Below are 20,792 nucleotides of genomic sequence, written 5' to 3' on the forward strand. Positions count from 1 at the left end.
AATATACTTTCTCCAAAAGAGGAGCTGTCCACTCTTTTGCTCTTAGTAGGTGCTCACCTCTCACATCTGCTCATGCCCAGGCCAGAACAGCACCATCAACAGCAGTCTCTCTGTCAAGGGGTTTGTGTCAGGCAAAGCTCAAAAAAACCCACCTAAAAATTGTAGAGAGTTACAATGAAAAAACTTACAGCATGACTCTACTGACCCAAAGGTCCATCTTCTCCAAAGTCTCTGGTAATTTTTTCCTCCTTTGCTTAAAAAAGATGAGAATTTGAAGACAGACCTCCTCCTCAGTGGCCCAGACCAGACACATGGCATCAGCCACCTTTAAGACACGGTGCATGACCAAGCACTGAGATATTCAGCTGCTTTGGGACTGAATATTCAACTGCTCAGGTCCCTTCAGGGTATATTCCCACAGTAATTATCAGAGGCCCCATCAGATCTGGGCTCCACCAGCTGCTTGGCAGGCAAAGAGGGGCTGCAAGCACTACAAAGCCCATATAGGGGCAGCAGAAATGCTGAGCTGGGTTCTGGGAGCAGCAGCACCCAGCACTATTGAGGAAAGGATATCCCTACATCAGGTCTTGTTGAATGAACAGGAGCCAGGTCAGAAGCTGTGATGGAGCTGATTGTCAGGGGAGAATTTAATCAACTTCATTCAAATATCTGATTTTCTGCTAACACTTCACTACATGCCATTTTTCACTCATTTAACTCAAAGTGTCCTGTGAAGGACACCAAGCAAAGCTACCCAGGAAGATTTCCCCATGCCAAGGAGTACCCAAGTTAGAACCACCAACAGAGGAAACTCAAATCCTCTCCTGCCAAAAACCAGGAGGGCTTTACATGATATCTCTCATCACCAGATTAATCCTGAGACACAAACCAGGACTGAGGGTTTACAGCCCATGTTGCAGAGGGGCACAGGGGAACCTGAGCAGCTTTGAGTGCCCTGGCCCCAACTGCAAGTTGTGCCTGCTCCTGAGCCCCTACAGCTCTGTGGATCCTGTATGTCTGCAGGAATTTGGGAGGTACCCACTACTACTGAGTTTCCAGTGTTCTGCCATTAGCTCTGCTGCTGAGCTGTCACCTTAAGAAGAGAAAACAGAGAAAACATCTGCAGTCCCAGATTTCTGCTGCCATCTTTGGCAGACCTTCATCTCGAGCCAATAACATTCTGGTCACAAATAGCAAATTAATGATCTAGGAAATTTGTTGTTCCCTCAAACTCTTTCAGAGTCTTCTTCCAAATCTTCTGGCCTCTCTCCAAGTGAGGATTTGGCCATGCTGGTCAATGACTTCAGAAGAGCAGAAGCAGCAAAGCCAAAATGCCGATGACTACCTATCATCAGAGCCATGTAAACTGTGCCTGCATTAACCCAAATTCAGCTGCTTGGGCAGGGACACTTCAGTATCACAAGCACTTTGACTTCACTACTGGTTATCACCACCACCAGCTTGCTATGGATCTGTCAGCACATATTACTCAAAAATCCTCAAAGAAGATTGTGAAGGAAGGAGCATCCAAGGTCCTGTCACATAGTTGTCGGCCACTAACACTTCTGCTGTGCTGAACCGCATCCCTGGTCCTCAAGCCCTGCTGCTCTAGAACTGAGATAACCCTCAAATCTTTCACACCTCAGGACAGGAGGTGGCAGTGTACCCTGGGCATGCCATCATTTCTTCTGCATCTGTAGTGAAGATGCCACAGTATCACAGTGTAGTAGAGGTTGGAAGGGACCTCAAGAGATCATCAGGTCCATCCCACCTGCCAAAGCAGGATCACCTAGGGTAGTCTGCACAGGAATGCATCCAGGTGGGTTTTGAAAGTCTCCAGAGAAGGAGACTCCACAACCTCCCTGGGCAGCCTGTTCCAGTGCTCTGTCACTCTCACTGTAAAGAAGTTTCTCTTCTGTTGAGGAGAAACCTTCTCTGTTCAAGCTTGGTGATGATCTTCACCCACCACGTGCAGTGATTTGTAGGAGTTGCCCAAAGCATGGCAGTAGGATAACCATTGCCCCGATCTCACAAGCCATCTCACCCACTAGAGAGGCTATGTGCCCACCCATGGGTGGGCTGTTCTTCTCCCTTATGAGACTGGAAACATGCTCCTCTGTCCTTCCCTCGTGTCTCCTTAGCTGTTTAACAAGCGAGGCTGACAATTATTTCCAGCCTTGGATAAAAACCTCCTGCCCCAATGCTGTTAAATTATGTAGAACAAGATTATAATTACATCCTAAAAAAACCCAAACTCTACACTTAAAAGAACATTTTTCAGGTTACAAAAGCAAGCAGCCAGAAGATACAAAATGCCAGAAATAGAGCTGCCTGAGCAGCCTCCAGGCAGCACTGCCTGTACAAATACATAATGGCACAGGCTCTGACTGTACAGTGATATACCTTTTTCCACAGGACCCCTGGCCCTGCCCCAGATGAATGTTCTTTAGAGTTAATGAGTTGTTTTTCAATATCTCTTTTAGCTCTTGTCATCAAAGTGTGTCCTCAATGCTTTATTATACCACTGTCAACTGCTGCTCCACTAGCAGCACTCTTCGGCTCCCTGTCCAAGGCATTAAGCAGCACCCTTCCAAGATGGCCAACCAACCCTCAAGCAGCTCAGCTCTAAGACGAACACCAGCAGACACACAGATTAAGCTGGTTTTCTGCAGCAGAGAATCATGATAAGTTAGCTATGAGGTTCCGGTACCCAGGGTAGGGTTGCAGACAAGGTACTATACATCCAGAGCAAAGATGGAAGAGGGAGACAAGTCTAATGTCCTTTGGAGAAAGACACTGCCATGATGCCTTGGAAGGTGGTGAGGAGGCTGACAGCTTGCTTTCCCCCCAAATCCTGCAAATCCTTTTCCTGCTCAGCTGTGCCAAGCATAAGTGAAACTGCCAGGCTGGTGCAATGCAAACACCAGGCTCTGCTCCAAGCAGCGCACAGCCCAAGCAAGTCAGCTCCCTGCTGAAAACAACCTGAAGGAAACATTTTGACAGCTTGAGATTGATCTTTTTCAGACATTTCTGACCCCTGGGAAGCTGAGCCGGTCTACCTTAAATTGTGACTCTGTTGTGTCAAAACCCCAGGAAAGCACTGCAGGACAAAACGGCCCATATCGGCTCCCCTTCGGTGCCCTGCACCAGGGTTAAATTTAGCACTTGGCCCTGGATGGCTGCCACCAGCTGAGCAGCATGTCACCAAATCACCCACTACATCCAAAGGGATCCCCAGTGAAGGACTGGCCTCCTCCACCAGCTCTTCTCCAGAAGCCTGCATATGCCAACTCCCTCTCCTCTTGCCGTAAATGTCTGGTGACTTATTTTGAGGCAGAGCAGATAGACAAGAATGAGATCAGCAAATGGACTGTCCTCAAACCCCTGTCTTTGGCCACTTCCAAATAAAATAAAAAATCCATTGACACAGAGACTTTACAGCCACCATAGAGCACACTCCTCCAGTTCATCACAGCCTTTCCTATATGCCAGGCCAAAGATCAGGGCATTTGTGCAGTTGAAAAGGTCGGAACTGGTCAAAACCAGCCATCAGCCCCACAGACAGATTAAGTCCTATTCCTCTTATGGAGGGTTCTTCCTAGAAAATACCCACAGTAAACCATGAGTGTCCACCTGGATTTACCATCAGTTGTGAACAGGCAGCAGGCTTGGTGCACATCACCATGTTCACAGTATCACAGTATAACTTAGGTTGGAAAGGACCTTGAGGATCATCGAGTCCAGCCTATCAACACAGACCCCATGACTAGACCATAGCACCAAGTGCCACGTCCAATCTCCTCTTGAACGCCTCCAGGGATGATGACTCAACCACCTCCCCGGGCAGCCCATTCCAATGACGAACAACTCGCTCGGTGAAGAACTTCCTCCTCACCTCGAGTCTAAACCTCCCCTGGCGCAGCTTGAGACTGTGTCCCCTTCTTCTGGTGCTGGTTGCATGGAAGAAGAGACCAACCCCTTCCCGGCCACAACCACCCCTCAGGTAGTTGTAGAGGGCAATGAGGTCACCCCTGAGCCTCCTCTTCTCCAAGCTAAACAATCCCAGCTCCCTCAGCCTCTCCTCATAGGGCTTGTGTTCAAGGCCTCTCCCCAGCCTTGTTGCCCTTCTCTGGACGCGTTCAAGTGTCTCGATGTTCTAGCAAAATGTGGCTAAACATGATAAGGCAAAGCAACAATCAGGAAGAAGTGAAGGAAAACTAATTGTCTTACCTGGACTGTTTCAAAACTCTCTTCCCCCTTGGTGACTACTGCTTCACAGAGAGCAGAGACAGTGTAACAGGCTCATTTTCACTGATCCTTGTTTCCAACGTTTGGTTTGAATCTGGCAGAGTTTCTGCTCAGTGGCTCTAGAATATCTCCAGCACAGGAAATACAAAGAATTAGTGCAACCTCAGTGCATAACACATTTGCACTGCACAGCATCTCCTGCTCCTTGGGAAGCAAGTAAGCATATTCAACTTGCAAAGCTTTTTGAACTCACAAACAAGAAGAAAAAAAAAATCACATTTACTTTCTCAGTATCACAGTTTTATGGAAGATGAGATTGTCTAGCACTAAGACAGGGACTATGTAGCAGTTCAAGACTTTTCTGTGTCCTCCTGACTGTGGATTTCCAGCTAGGCCTCAGTCTCCCCTTCCATGCATAAGTCCAGCTGGGCTTAGGTTGCCTCAGAAGTACAAATTCTGCTGCCAGCTGTGTGCTTCATAGGGCTGTTGCAAAAAGAAGGAAGCAGGAGACTGAGAAGACTAAAACTAGCAAGATTTCATAAGAGTCCAAGAGTTGTCTTTTATGTCAAGGGACAGTGACACAGAAAATTCTGCAGTAAAGCTTTTGTCTCTCCCGTGCCAACCAGTATCAGCTGATTGCTCCCAATTCCCAGTGGTGCTCATCTGGGATCTCCCACTGCAGACTATGAGCTCTCTGGGCATGAAGCAATCATCTGCTCTGGTTTTACAGTCCTGAGTCCAACTGAGCCTTGACATGCACAGTTGAAGCTACTTTCAAAATAAGAAGAAGACCCAGAGACAACTTTATGGGTAATCTTGTGCAAAACACCTTTCTGCAGCCTGGAGCATGGGTCTGCTTGGGTCTCTTGATGCCTTTCCCAGGGCTGAATATCTGCAGACTTGAAGTTGCACAAGGTCAACCACAAAACCTCTTTGCAATCAAGCTGCAAGGAAGCAATTTTAAGCCATCAGCCAAGGGCACATCCAGGATACACAAGGCTGTGTTGTCATGCCAGGCTGGGTTGGAGTAAGACAGATAAGAGGTAGGCATTTGCTTGGGAATTTTTTCCTTTATACTGCAGGTCTATTTTCAATGCTGCTTTTCATATCTCTGCAATCTGTTTGTACAGATTCTCATCAGTGATGAAAGGCAGCACTCTCAAAGACTTTTTGCTGGCCTTTTAATTGAGCTGTTTAGACTGATAAATTCAACTAGGGAAAAATACCTTGGGAAAAGTGATGATTTTATTAAAGAGAGCATCTCTCAGGCCACAGCCAAACCAGAGGAGCAAACACTGGGACACAAAGCCTCTCTCTTCTCCAACTGCATTTCTGCAGTGCTAAGGATGGGGAATAAAACTAGTTGGGGCACCAGTGATGTCTTGAACCAGCACTCAAGAGAAGTGGAGCACCACATCTCCATGTTCAGATGGTATTTCATAAGATGGGCTGGCACAAGGACAGGCTTTAAAAATTATAGTGTCATTTCCTTGCCTACATATAGCCAGTAAAAGCAAATGTTTGTGCTTATGGTTGGAATGTCCTCCTTACACAAATCTGAGGACTCACTTTTGTTTATGGAAGGTGGCTCAAATCAGCAAAATGAAGGTCTGTCATGCAGAAAGGGTTTGCAGCTAATCATGATGCAGCTAAAAAGAGTTCCTTCTGCAGGATGCCTTCTGGAAAAATGAGTAATGAGAATAAATACATCCATGGTTTGAGCCAGGTTTTGCTTTTAAAGCCTGCTACAATATCCAATGTCAAATCACTCTGCTGCTGCTGCTAGATGTACCCCAGGGCTGCCAAGGGGCTCACAGGGCAACATCTACTCCTTCATAGGGCAACATCTACTCCCATACACTGTCTTTGGCAGTGTCTAACTGAAGTCCAGGCTTTTCCAATCTGCTCTATACATTTGGGACAGAGAGACACTTTCTTCAACTCAATCTATCCTGGAGTTTCAAATTACCACATGAGTTAGTAGGACCCACGTTACACTGGGGCCCATGGGACCAGCTGACAGCACAGTGCAGCCATCCTCCAGGGCTCCACAAAATCCCACTTTGAATCCTACTTTTCTCTCTGCTACTTCAGTTCACTCAATGCTTTTCCCAGTAGATTTTCATCACTTCTCTTCTTTCCCCTGTATTTCCTTAAGTGTTATTAAGCATTCCAGCAGCTCCTAGCACAGATCAGATTTCCAAGGAGATGCTGGCTTCCATGAACCAGTTCTGCTCCAGCAACCAGACCTGATACTCTTAGCAGGGAATGCTTATAATACTGAAGTACATGAATCCAAATCAACCTTAAGGAAAAAAGAATTCATTCCCTGCAGCAGCATCACCATTCCTTCCCCTGAGAGCTGCTGATTAGCAAGGTTAATTGTGTACCTGCCAACAGCAGAGAGCATAAGATCACCCATGTCTTGTAAGGGACAAGCACTGATAACAGCATCCTTGCTATCCTTGGGTATCTAAGCACACACCAGCAGCTACAAGCACCAGCACTGCAAGGCCAGACTGGGAATTTGTGAGCGAGAAGATCCAGAGCTGAGGTCAGGCAACTCTGTTCATAGCTGAGTTGTACCAGTGCATGGCAGCAAGACATCCAGAGATGCTGCCCCTCCCTTCTCCAGCTGCCACATGCTACTTCTTCAAGATTGTACCCTTTGCCTTAGCCTGGGCAGGTTAGAAGCAGCTGTATCCTCATGTGCAACCCTTAGAAGGCTTCCCCCATAACATGTTTTTCTACAGGTGTCTGGGATATTACTCACTGAAGTGGGATAATTGACTTCTCAGCAAAAGATTTTTCTATCAGACAACAGTATTTCTTATCCCAAAATTTCCAAAGGGGATTGTGACAGTGTAAGTAATGTTTTACCTTAAAAGATACAAAAAAGGGGCATCCAAAGAGGGAATTTGACCTCTTCAGGTAAGGATTTTCTGCTTGCATTTCAAAGGAACGTATTTCTTACTTTTATTTGTTTGCTATTCTGAACAAATCAAACACAATTTTGGTGTTAAAACAAGGCATCACTCAACTGTGGTGTTCACACTAACCTGAGCAGTCATGCTGGGAGAAAACACAAACCAGACTGTCACACACATTAACAGTTTCTAGGCTCTAGCTACTACACTCAGAGCAGGTGTTTCATGCTCTGAACACCCCAGCACACACAACTCTGCTATTAGGCACAAGGAAAGAATTTGGGAAGTTGCAGCCTCTTATGATGTGTTAATTCCAAAGCAAAGCCAGGAGAGACAAGGAAAATGCCTGCTGTACTCTGCCTCAGAGAGCTGGAGACCTAAAGGACTTGCAGTCAGCTTTGTCAAGGACAATTGGTTTTGGCATGGAGCAAAGGCTGCAGCAATAACAGCTCGGCGGGGAAAGTCCTTAAAGGCTGGGTAGTGTTTTGGGTTTGAAAGCTCAAGCTGAATTGGGCAGTTTCAACTGCCTGTGGGTCCCAGAAGAGCAGACAAAGCCTGAGCTGTGTGCTATGAGGATGTGAGGGGCAGAGCAGCATGCCGCAGGTCCTGCCAGAGAGCTGAGCTGGCTCATATGAGAGAGGAAACTGAGGCACACTGTCCCCAGTCAATGGCTAACAGGCATTTCTCTTATAGAGGCACATTTTCAAAGCCAGATGCTGCCAAGCTTGTGTCCTTGGAGTCACAATTTCACAGAATCACAAAATGGTAGGGATTGAAGGTGATCACCTAGTCCAACTCCCCTGCTAACACAGGTTCATCTAGATCACGTTGCGCAGGAAAATATCCAAGCAGGTTTTGAAAGTCTTCAGAGAAAGAGACTCCACAAACTCCCTGAGCATCCTCTGCCAGTGTAACCTGTAAAGGAGGTTTTCACCCAGGTGACCTGGCCAGCACAGCAGAGATCTGTGCAGTAGCTCATCTTCCAGATGTGACCAATAGCTGGTTTGAGGAAGCACCCAACATGACATCTGGAGGGAAATTGCATTTAAAAGTGTTATCCTCCAAAGGCAAAATAATGGAGCACAAGCCTTGTCAGGAGAGGCTGAGGGAGCTGGGGCTGCTTAGCCTGGAGAAGAGGCTCAGAGGAGACCTTATTGTTGTCTACAACTACCTGAAGGGAGGTTGTAGCCAGGTGGGGGTTGGTCTCTTCTCCCAGGCAACCAGCACCAGAACAAGAGGACACAGTCTCAAGCTGCACCAGGGGAGGCTGAGGCTGGATGTTAGGAAGAAGTTCTCCATAGAAAGAGTGATTGGCCATTGGAATGGGCTGCCTGGGAAGGTGGTAAGAGTCACCATCACTGGAGGTGTTTAGGAAGAGACTGGATGGGGTGCTTGGTGCCATGGTTTAGTTGATTAGATAGTATTGGATGATAGGTTGGACTCAATGATCTCGAAGGTCTTTTCCAACCTGGTTAATTCTATTCTATTCTATTCTATTCTATAGTAGGGAAAGTATAGCTTGAAAATATAATATTTTAAATTATTTTTGTAATTAATGAAACTCCTGGGGGGTTGTGAAAAACTGATGCAGAAGTACAAGGTCCCCAGGTAGATGGTCGAATCACCATCCCTGGAGGTCTTAAAAAGATGCAGAGACGTGGTGCTGAGGGCCATGGTTTAGCACCAAACTTGGCAGAGTTAAGAGAATGGTTGGACTTGATCTTAAAGGTCTTTTCCAACCCGAATAATTCCATGATTCTCTGATTCTAAGCTGGGTGACTGTTCCTAAAAAAGCTGCAGCATTGAACTGGATTAGTGTGCTGCCAGTTGAGAGGAAAACCAGCAGCAACCTCTGCCCTTCAAGAAATAAGTAACCATAAGGATGAGATAAAATTGGGTAATTAAAGGTTTAGGGACACCCACAAAGAGCAGACTTGGACTCCTCTTGGTCCATGCCCATCCCATCACCTTTCTTCTCTGCTTTACACTGACGTTTGCTGCAGAGGCAGATGTTGGAGCTGCATCCACATAAGCTGAGCATGGTTCCCTACATTGCTGCAGTATGTCCCAGGCTCTGAGAGTTGCAGATGAGCTGAGTCATTGCTCACTGCCCAGAGTCCTTCACAACAGAAACTCCAAGAATTTGATCTGTACACCTCAGCCAACTTATCAGAAGTGTTCAAGATGTTTAGGTAGTTAAGCAGCAATAGAGAGTAATGAAAGAACCAAGCTTACATGTCATTACTATTGACTGCAATTCTGTAGAATTTCAAGTCTCCAAACAAAGTATTGCATAGCAAATCCAATGGAGGCATCAAAAGTGGATGGCATCAAAAGTACCTTAACCAAGGTAGCTTCAGTATGTTCATAACACCACATGCACACTAAAAAAGGTGAGATATTCTGAAAGCCTTCCAGTAAGAGTTGAAAGCTTGGGTCCTGGTACCACATGTCCAGTGGCAAGTCACTTCTCCCCCCATTTTGCCCCACAACAGGAGCCCATTGGTCCCCACTTACCCCACGAGCTGCTGTGAAACCCCCAAGCAGCAGAGAGCTGAAGGGTTAATGTGAACATTTGGGTGTTTATTTTAAGAGGAGCATAAAACCCTGACAGGCCATAATTACAGTGCTGATAAGCAGGGAGAGATTATTTGATGTTTCAAATGTCACATGACTAATTGGTGCTGGAACAGCTGTGCCTGTAATTTGGGTGATGTGTGCAGCCTGTGCTACAGGCTCCAGCAGCACAGTGGAGAGAGGGCTTCACACAGGGGCTGGAGGAGCATTCTTTCCACATGCCTGGTCCACCCTAGCCATGCATCACCCTCACACCACCAGCACATGGGGTGAACTTCCCCTTATTATACTGTCAAGCTGAATGAATAGAAAAGTAAAGAAATAAACACTCAGTTCTATCCTTTGATTATCTCCTTGGATTGGGTTTCTCAGCAGAGCGTTACGGATGCCCCACAGAGAGATGACGATATTTTTCAGACGTTGGGCAAAAGGCAATTCAGAAAACCCTGGGAGGGTGCCCTGTGTCCTGTGGAGGGGGAAGTAGAAGACAGGTTTTTCTTTCTGCTGAACTCACCCTCATTTTGTTATTCAGCACATCAGATTAGTCTTAATTAATTTTTTTTAAAATTTATTATTTTTTAAGCTAAAAATGGTAGCCAGGGAGGTTTGTCACCCATGCATTAAAAAGCTCCAGAAACACCACCACCAAACTGAGAGGGACAGGAACAAGCCCTGGTGGCACTGCCAACCTTCCTGCATCCTTCACAGTGGTTTGCTTCAAGTGAGATTTCCTGTCTCAAGTGACATTTCACCCTCTGCTCCTTCCACATTTCTCCTCACTAGGTGTGTCTTTCCACACCCATCCCAACTGGGATGTTAAATGCATTTAGGCTTCTTTTTTTAGAAAGGGATGAACATTTAATTGCTGTGGTTCTGCCTTCCTCTCCCCTTTCTCCCACTGACATTGTCTGCCCAGATACCCTCCTCAGGCAAGAACTCTCCATCCAGCCTCCAGAATACTAGGAAATGTGTAAGCTTCTGTGTCATACATTGCTTAAGTTGGTGCAATTAGAGCCTTTAATTACTAGATAAAATGTGTGCATTGAGGTATGGAGCTTGACTGATTTCAAGTTTCTTTAAGGAAATAATGCTTTGGTGTATGACTGTGCTCATCACACACAAAAAAATCTCATCTTCACTGGTGGGAGTTGTTTGACACATGAAAAGGGGGAAGACTGCAAAAGATCCAGCTTAAGGGCTGAGCATCTGCCCAAGGACAAGCTGGAACGGTGAACAACTTCACACAAGAAGCTGCTCACAGCCCCATAGATAGCCTAGCACTTGCCACAGCAGTTTTGCCGATGCTTTGGAACCCCAGTACCAACCAGAAAGACCAATTTGCAGACAGATTCCAGAAAGAGCTCATAATTTTCCTTCAGTTGCAATCCTGATTCTTTTTACACCATCTAGACCCATGTGCATGTGGAGAGAACAAGACTCAAAGCTGGGGCACTACTTTCAGTATCACAAACACTTTCTAGACCAACCTGCTCACTCATTAGCATCTCACAGGTCCCCATTCTTCACAAAATTCATATACACCTCTGATGTCATCCAGAGACATGAGCTACTCCCTCCACACCCGGAGCTGCCAGTCTGCTCTAGCAAGGCCATACCCTCCTCCAAACAGCTGGATGCAACCCAATGCACATAATAAAAGGATATAGACAGGGTGCAACCCATCCACTACTTCCTTTATTAGTAAAGCAGACTTAACTTTCCAAGAAGCCTCTTTGCACTGCCCAACCACCTGCCAGGCTGTCTGTGTTGTCCTTATATACAGCCTTTACCAATGTCTGATAGAGTCAAACCAACTGCCCATAGTTACCATATCCTACTAAGAAATTCACATCTTTCTTGAAGCACTATCAGAAGACTCCCTACCAGCAGCCCCACCAACTACACTCATAGCATAGGAGCATTAAGAGCATGAGATGAAGCACATTTAGGTCCCTAATCCCACTCAGGAACATACCTGAGAACTGCTGCTAGGAACAAGGAAACAAAGCATAGTTGAAACCATCCAAATGAAGGACTGCCCCTGATATTTTTAAAGTGTGGGACTCTGAGTGCACCAATTTGCCTCAACCATCTTCATCACACCACCCACCCCTGACTATTGGCCCAGCTGTTGCATTTAGGCTCTGTCCTTGGCTGCACATGTTTACTTCTGCACCTGCACAGTGGTTGGGGTTTCACCATAGACCTTTGCTAGGCAGTACTTTCATTCTCCTGTGGTCCAGTTTTTGCACCTCCTGGGGCACTCAATTCTATGAGGAGTACTGTTGTGCTCAATGTCATCCCTGCCCCCACCCCACCCTGGGGATGATGCTGAAGGTCATAATTTCACCTCTTTCTTTTTGCAAAGCTTGATGTTTTACTATAATTATGTTTTGGCTAGAAGCTGAAGAAGAGAGGGATGATTATGGGCTTTACTATCTCTTAGAACACAGCACAAGAGCCACGGAGCAGCTGGGGCTGAAATGATGGAGTATTTATGTTGTTGGGTTTCTATCACAGGTGTTTCTCTCCTTGTATAAAAAAATAAAGATGCACTGACATTACACTAATATGTAAGTGCACATTGATTAAGTTTTCTGGCACCTGATCCCACAGCCAGGAGGAAAAACACCTTGAAGTTCATTCTCTGTTCCTGTATTTATAAACTCCCCATAGGTGATGTACAGCATCCTTGTATCCATGCCACATGCAGCAGCAGAGCAGAGCCCTTTATGCATGAATAATGTCACATCATGGTATTTTTCACCAGTAACAATCTGTGAGGTAAATCTGGAGGTCTTTACATAGATTTGGGAAGGGAAAGAGAATCGTTACTGCCTTCTTCATTTTTTTTCTGCTCAGGAAGTGGGGTACACAATACTGCACTCACACTTTTTGGGTATTGAAAATCAGTGAATCTTTTGTAGGAATCATTCTGGAGTAAATCCACTATGACTGAAGGTGAGATGATTTAGTACTTCATTTAAAATCCACTACTATTGATTTCTGAATACTTTTCCTCCCCCAAGGCTACAAATCAGGAGAAATGCTGTCAGGGTCTGGCAGCACATCCATGTGGTCAGCATCTCTTTTCAGACCTCAGCCAGGATCTGGCAGTTCCAGGGAGAGTCCAGCCACCCAGTGTGGCTGCTGTATGCTGGTTTGGCTCTCCTGCACCTTTCACCCAGGTTTTGCAGTCCTCTCTGCAGGTTAGGGGACAACCAAGGAAGTGGCTGATGGTTTGGATGTTTGTCCTGATCCATTGATATCACAGATTGCAGAAGCAAGAGGGCAGTAGATAGCTGATATCCAAAACATGTGGTGGGGGTGAAAAAAACCTCTCAGTGAGGAGACACAGATAACTAGTGGCAGTGCAAGATTTGGGCATTCTGCACACTCTATATGAATATAGTGGAAAAAGGAAAGAGTGGATTTAGACATCTGTGATGGGTTACACCCACCCTGGAAGAAGGGGGGGAAGGCTTGTGAGAGCATTGCCCTCCCTGCAGGGGGTTCTCCCCCTGGGAAACTAAGTCTGTTCCACTCCTCCATCCTTGTCCAGCAAAGCTATAAAAAAGGAGGACACTGCAGCCATTAGCTCTTTCTTGGCCCCTGCCTTTTGCCTGGATGAGGACTGCCGCTGCTTCCCCTGCTTCTCTGCTACGTGGTCCTCCCTGCTGCACCCACACCTTTGCAAAGGACTGATTTTGTAAGTCATATTTCTTTTTTCCCATCCATCCTTGTTCCTTACCCTTGGAACCCTACCTGTTATTGTTGCATACATGCACACACACATATATACTAAAAAAAAATAAAAATAAATATATATATATATACTGTTTAAAGAAAATTCTTTACCTCTCTACTTCCAAGCCAAATCCAAAGTATTTCTTGGTGGATTTGCTCCTTTCCTTTCTTTTCCTCTCTGTTGGGAAAGAGGAGGGGGGAGCAGGGGAGAGATTTTCAGCCTGGCCCCCATCTGAGCTCTTAAGTCTTGGTTAAGGCTCAAACCACCACAACATCAAAAAGCTACTCTGCCTCTTTGCATAGTTTGTGAAGTTGTCCAGACAGGAGACAAAAAGGACAACAGGATGTGGAAGCCTGCAGGTTGAAGAAGCATAACTAAATATTAAATAAATATCCCTACTGAAAGCAAACAAACAACCCCAGAATTCCTCACAGCTTATGCTCCACTTTGGTGTTGCTTGTTTACCAAGGGCCATTTCCCAGGAGCTGCCCTGGTTACACCACCACCCTCTGTCACAGGTCAGGGGTTGAGGTAGTGGTTAGACAGCACTAGCAGCAGGATTCATCTCTAGCTCTGATTTAATTCACTGAAGTTTGTGAATTCATCTTAAGCTGGTGGGTTTTAGGAAAAGCCTAGTCTGGAGACATAAAGAAAACATCTTAAAAGCAGAAAGGGATTTCACTACAGCTGATGATCCAACTTGCAAGCAGATAAATTGCTCTGCAAAAAGACTGATACAGCCAAGCCCCTTTTCAGTTACAGAAAGCTAACTCAATCAGCCCCTATTCTTTTACAATAGAGCTGCTGGGTTTAAATGAATGTGCATAATATGTGGCCCATTTATTTCCAAGAACATCAGAGTGGAAGCTGCTTTATGGATTCACTGTGAAATCCTGAGTAAAGGAAAAAACATCAATAGAAAGTATCTACCCTCCTTAAAAAGACAAGTACCCACCTTCCTTAAAATGACAAGTATCCACCCTCCTTAAAAAGTAAAGCCATTTGCCCCTTAAAGTTCCATTCATTCTGCTCTGGCACTTACTGACCTTGATTAAGACACTTTCAGTGTTTGTGTAGGGGCTTATCTTCCATTAGCCTGGCAGAAGTTTCCATTTCTTAAGTCCCAGGGGGACTTAAGTCCTGGTGGGACTTTGATGAGGAGCTGCAGCTGATCTTTGCAAGTGAAGGGTACCAGCTTTTTTGCTTGTTAACTGGGAAGTGGGGATGTCTGTGAATGTCCTTGTTGCTTGTAGTGCAACATCAGCTCTAGACCTGAACACCCCATGTAGCATGACCAATATATGTTCATTATGGCCAAACTGGGAAGACTGGCCAGGCCAAGGCAGCCTGTGGTCTCCAGACTCTGCTAAGCATACCTGCAACACCCTGATTATGAGACATTTCTAGGGTTAGAGGGCTTTGTGGGCCCAGCAGACCTAGTCATTGAAATGCTGGTGCAAGTCCTAAGGCAACAAATTCAACAAGGGTCTTGGGAGCAGAGTAATCCACTTGGTCTTGCTTGCTTAAATATTTTGCTTTGATTTGGCTAAGAAAAGAGGCCCCAATGGTTTCCACAGCATCTGTCACAACAGCACCAAGCAGCACGATTGTTGTTCAAGATCTAAGCATGAGTCACCGCCGCTTTGGGAGCTGGGGTGGTACCAGCAGAATGCAGAAGGCTCTGCCAGCTCCTTTTCATCTCTTTTAAGGACTATCTTGGCTCAACCACAGTTATTAGCTAGCAAAGTGGATGGTTTCCATCACTAGGCAGCTGTAAGCAGGTGGCTGCGCTCGCCGGAAATGTGATAAGACATGAAATGCGTGTCTGTGGCGTTGATAGGATGCTGCTCATTCCTCTGTACGTACCACCATGCACAGCCTGGCTCCTCATAAAGGACTGTGCTATGTGAAGATAGAATAAACAACTCTATATAGAGATAATGTTTTTCCTGTGGGCGGTGGGCTCTCTATCTGAGACATAGGAAGAAAATAATGGAAGTACAGAACAGAATCTTTGTTTGTAGTGAGCCTGACATTACTCTGTGTCTGTGTATAGACTGGAAGGAAAATGTCATGTAAATACAAAAGCACCTCTATGTTCACTCCATCCTGTTTCAAAGGATGACATGTGAACCAGATGCAGAGAACAAGACCACTGTGTATTGCAGAAGAGTAGCTCTGGTGGCCTTCCAGTATCTTAAGGGGGCCTACAAGAGAGCTGGGGTGGGACTTTTAGGGTGTCTGGTAGTGATAGGACTAGGGGGAAGGAAAAAATTAGAAATGGGTAGATTCAGATTGTTAGGAAGAAGATCTTTGCCATGAGTATGGCGAGACACTGGAACAGATTGCCCAGGGAGGTGGTAGAATCCCCATCCCTGAGAGTTAAGGCCAGGCTGGCTGTGGCTCTCAGCAACTTGATCTAGTGTGAGGTGTCCCTGCCCATGGCAGTGGGGTTAGAATTAGATGATCCTTGAGGTCCCTTCCAACCCTAACAATTCTATGATCCTATGATTCTCAAAATGTTTGTTTGTTTGTTTTCCACAGAAAGACACAAATAATATCAGGTTTAATAAATATTTGGAGAAAAATGTTTTACTTTGTTTTTTTTTGAGATTCCCTTAACTAGAAAACCCACTCACAAGCTTTTAAAAATAGTACTGCTTAACTTTTACACAGCGTTCTTCATTCTCTTTAGCTGGTGTTAGGGAGAAGGGCAGAAGAGGAGCACAAAAAGCAGATGATTTCCTGAGTCGATTTGCAAACCTGAAACAAAGCTAAGCATAGAATTCAGACCACTCAGATTCCTGTTTGTAGGCACAAAGGAGCAAACGATTTCCTGAGATGATTTGCAAAGCCTCAAACAAAGCAAAACATAGAACTCAGACCACTCAGATCCCTGTCTATATGAAAGTCATCTGTCCACAGTATATAAAATGTAACTAATTAAACATTGCTCCTCAAGCTGTTTTAAATGAAGATATAATTGGTTTTTTAGTAACATATGCCTCATATCTGATAGGTAAAACTATCTCTGGGGTTGCTGAGGATAGACAGATATCTCAGATTAATTATCAGCCAAGTTACAGATTTAATGTGGGAAAGTGTCTACACTAGCCTTAAAAATGTGTGACTACTTTACATTAATTGGCAGTCAATTAAACTGTGGTAAAAAAGTGCCCAGAGTGGACACACTCAGAGGAAAAGAATTCACTCTGCGTGCTGTGGATGTTAATTTAAAATCACTGTAACAGTCATTTGAAAGTGAAGTCTTTCCTAGTGTGACTGAGGATTAATCTTCATTTGCATTCCAAGGGGGATAAGTACATTGCTGTTAAACAAAGATATTTCTCACTTTTCCAAGCTTGAAGGGGGAAAAAAATTAAAAAATAAAAAGGCTGACCTTTTAGTCAGAATATGTATCACAGTTTTGGGTTTTAAGTGACCACTCTTTGAAGTTCTTCTCTGGAGACTCACTACTTGCTCTTTAATATCTTCATTGATGATCTGGATGAGGGCATTGAGTCCATCAGCAGTAAATTTGCAGACGACACAAAGCTGGGGGCAGGTGTTGATCTGTTAGAGGGTAGAAAGGCTCTGGAGAGGGACCTTGACAGGCTGGAGAGAGTCCAAGGGCATGAGATTTAACACATCCAAGTGCCGGGTTCTGCACATCGGCCAGAGCAACCCCATGCAGTGCTACAGGCTGGGGTCAGAGTGGCTGGAGAGCGGCCAGGCAGAGAGGGACCTGGGGGTGCTGACTGACAGTGGGCTGAACATGAGCCTGCAGTGTGCCCAGGTGGCCAAGAAGGCCAGTGGCATCCTGGCCTGCATCAAGATTAGTGTGGCCAGCAGGAGCAGGGAGGACATTGTGCTCCTGTACTCAGCACTGGTTAGGCCACACCTTGAGTCCTGTGTCCAGTTCTGGGCCCCTCAGTTCAGGAAAGATGTTGACTTGCTGGAACGTGTCCAGAGAAGGGCGACGAGGCTGGAGAGGGGTTTGGAACACAAGCCCTATGAGGAAAGACTGAGGGAGCTGGGGTTGCTTATCCTGGCGGAGGCTCAGCGGAGACCTTATTGCTGTCTACAACTACCTGAAGGGAGGTTGTAGCCAGGTGGGGGTTGGTCTCTTCTCCCAGGCAACCAGCACCAGAACAATAGGACACAGTCTCAAGCTGCACCAGGGGAGGTTTAGGCTGGATGTTTGGAAGAAATTCTTCATAGAGAGAGTGACTGCCCATTGGAATGTGCTGCCTGGGGAGGTGGTGGAGTCACCATCATTGGGGATGTTTAGGAGGAGACTGGATGGGGTGCTTGGTGCCATGGTTTAGTTGATTAGATGGTGTTGGATGATGGGTTGGATGCGATGATTTGAAGGTTTCTTCCAACGTGGTTTATTCTATTCTACTTGCAGTTTTGCAACTGCAAAACCTTTTTCAGAGTGGGGATTTCCCCGTTCCCCCATGTTACCTCCGAAGGATGTGTGAATTACCCAAGGTTAGAAAGGAAACTCTCTCCTCTTCAATGTGCCTGAGCACCAAGCACCAAGATCGTATTTTTCCCATCTTGCTAAGAAAATTGAAAAGAGAGTGTGAAATAAGAATTAACAACCAAAGTGGGCACTGTATATATTTTATTGAAGGAACTTTCAGAGGGTCATTAGGGTATTTGTTTTACTGAAAACTGTTATTGTGTACAATGTATGGATTTCTTTTAGACCCTTTTCTTCATTATTTACCTCAAAAAAAAGAGAGGAGCATTAACAATGTTCTCAGCATCACTTTGCGGTGTCGGAAATGAATGTAAATTGAAATCAGTTCTTCAGGTGCCAAGGTGAAGTTCTGGAGTTTTCTGCGGTGTGAAGCAAAGAAAGAGCTGAAAAAGCACAAAGATACTCATCAAAATGGTCCATTTTAGCTGCGTGGCTTTTTCTATTTTCAAAAGGCAGCAGAGTTGAGATTATCACAGCAGTTAAGAGGAGAAACTGAAGTTTCATTCAGCTGGAACATCTAGATAAATTCAACCTGGTTGTGAGATGTAAATGAATAAAGAACAGCAGTAAGGTGGAGATGGAGGGGGTGCTGCTCCCACTTCTGCCCCATAGTCCCCATCTCCTGCATTGTCAGATAGTCCTGGCTAAATGTCCAGCCAAAGTGATGCCTGGGCACCGTATTTTGTGGCAGCAGATGTTCTCTACCCTGCAGAAAAGTCCTGAGTCCATTAATACTTACTGATTTTTCACACTGGACACTGCTGGGTCAGCTGAGGTTTGTCCTTCAATGCAGCAAAGTTAATAAGAAAGAGTGACTAGTAGGATAGGACTATTGAGAAGCTACACAGACAGCCTCCATCTCCTTCAGATATTTCTGCCTTCTACATCAATGCTAATAGTTTGGTTCTGGTCCAGAGTTGTGTATCTTACTTCCCTGGGCCAGCTACTCTCAGTCCTCAAACATCCTCTGGCAGCCTGGCACTAGCTGCACTCCTTCCAGATGCTCACTGCATCCAAACAGAAAATATAGATTAAAAGGTCACTTTTCCACATGCAGAAGTGCTGTTCTTGCCAGGAAAGTCTCCCATTAACTCATATAAGGGTAAAGGAGATAGGGTGAAGCATAAAGATCTGGAATCCAAGTGGAAATAGTGCTTGTTCCCACATGAATTACAGGACCTAGGACAAAGCACAGGTTTTTTGCCTGCCTTGGTTTCCCATGTACAGGATTAACTCAAAGGTACCACGTGGCAATGAAATGTAATAGCCTTTTTTTAAATGGCAGGGGCTTAAATAGTGTAAATATAACATTGGATTTGTGGTCAGGGAAAAATAGGCAGCAACCTGAGTTTTCACAGATGAAAACAGGCATTTGCAGAGGATAATCTGTATTAGATTGGGGAGGGAGGTTATGAGAAAATTGCCAGTGCTAGGCAATTTTCTGTTCCAAGGCACAGGAGGGCTGTAACAGCCCCATGTGCTTTCGTTTACATCATTTAGTCTGCTTGCTAGCAAATATCACCATGTGCTGATAAGCTAAATTTCAGCAAACCTTGGTACAGTCATCAGGGAGCCAGGTCTGTTTGGTGCTTTAACTTCATCACCCCCCTACCCCCCCCCTTTTTTTTTCCCTTTTTTCCCCCCTTTTTTCTTTTTTTTTTTGACTTAAGCAGTGGAAATACTTCTGATCCCAATCTGCACAGCAGACAGCAGCTGCACTCCCTGGTACCTGCAATGCACCGTCCTGCATTCATCTTGCAGGTTCTTTGGAGAAGTCATGATGACACATCAATCATTGCCAACTCTCTTTGTATCTCCTCAACATCTCCATCAATTCCTTGATGTACTGTGCTCAGAGCAGAGTAAACCTGATGCTGTTACACACCAGCTTTCCATGCTGCAGCATTCCAGCCAGTTCCCACTCACTCCCACGCACTGTAATTTGCCTTATAAACCTTCACAGCTTAATTCTTGGCCCCCACCCAGCTCTGGGTGAAAGTTTACTGCATGCCAAGGTCACTAAAGCCCTCAGTAATCCAGTGTGCAGGGGAAAAAAAAGAGGGAAGGCTCCCTTTTCTGTCACACAATTACATTTCCAATGCTTTCAAGTTCTTCACTTGATTGGAACAGGGCAATTAAACCAGCTGTGCTGGCTCCATTGCTGAGGGAGAGCTTCCTCATTCTCCTCCAGCAGCATTCCAGAGAGTCTGTGACCCTCAGTGGGTGCAACCCAAATCCCTGGGGTCTGGTTCCAGCTCTGGATCCTGCCCAGCTCTGCAGACTGGGCTCACTTCAAAGAAGTCAAATAAATGATGGAGTGTGGCCACACTACACGTAATTGCTAGTAATGTTAAGAGACTGATCATAATTTGAATGCTAATTAAGGAGGATAGTTATTGACTTTAACGGGAGACAGATCAGGCTCTTGCACATCTACTAAATAATAAGAAAGTGCTGAGGGTGCTGTCTGTTCTGGGCAAAGAATCACAACAGTCAAGTGCTCAGAATCATGGAAACAATGATAGGGATTGGAAGGGACCTCTAAAGATCATGGAGTTCAGCCTCCCTGCCAAAACAGCATCATAGAATCATAGAATCAATAAGGTTGGAAAAGACCTCAAAGATCATCAAGTCCAACCTGTCACCACAGACCTCATCACTACTAAACCATGGCACCAAGTGCCACGTCCAATCCCCTCTTGAACACTTCCAGGGATGGTGACTCCACCTCCCTGGGCAGAACATTCCAATGGCTAATCACTCTCTCTGTGAAGAACTTTCTCACCTCCAGCCTAAACTTCCC

The 20,792-nt window shown here is 45.4% G+C and overlaps 1 protein-coding gene across 3 annotated transcripts in view; it reads right to left on the reverse strand.

Moving 5' to 3' along the window:
* Window positions 1-4,270: 4,270 nt before the first annotated feature.
* ZMAT3 (zinc finger matrin-type 3) overlaps window positions 4,271-20,792 on the reverse strand; it is a 56,536-nt gene continuing 40,014 nt past the window's right edge. For 2 of the 3 annotated variants that reach the window (XR_010988162.1, XR_010988160.1), the window contains one exon: window positions 18,162-18,372. The gene's annotated coding sequence lies outside the window, so the exon portion shown is untranslated. Of the gene's footprint in view, window positions 4,377-18,161; window positions 18,373-20,792 lie in introns of those variants that run through there. The other variant, XR_010988161.1, reaches the window with a different exon arrangement.

The sequence above is a fragment of the Melanerpes formicivorus genome, unplaced genomic scaffold (assembly GCF_026170545.1).
Source record: "Melanerpes formicivorus ecotype bairdi unplaced genomic scaffold, bMelFor1.0.p_v2 SCAF_12, whole genome shotgun sequence".
NCBI lineage: Eukaryota > Metazoa > Chordata > Aves > Piciformes > Picidae > Melanerpes > Melanerpes formicivorus.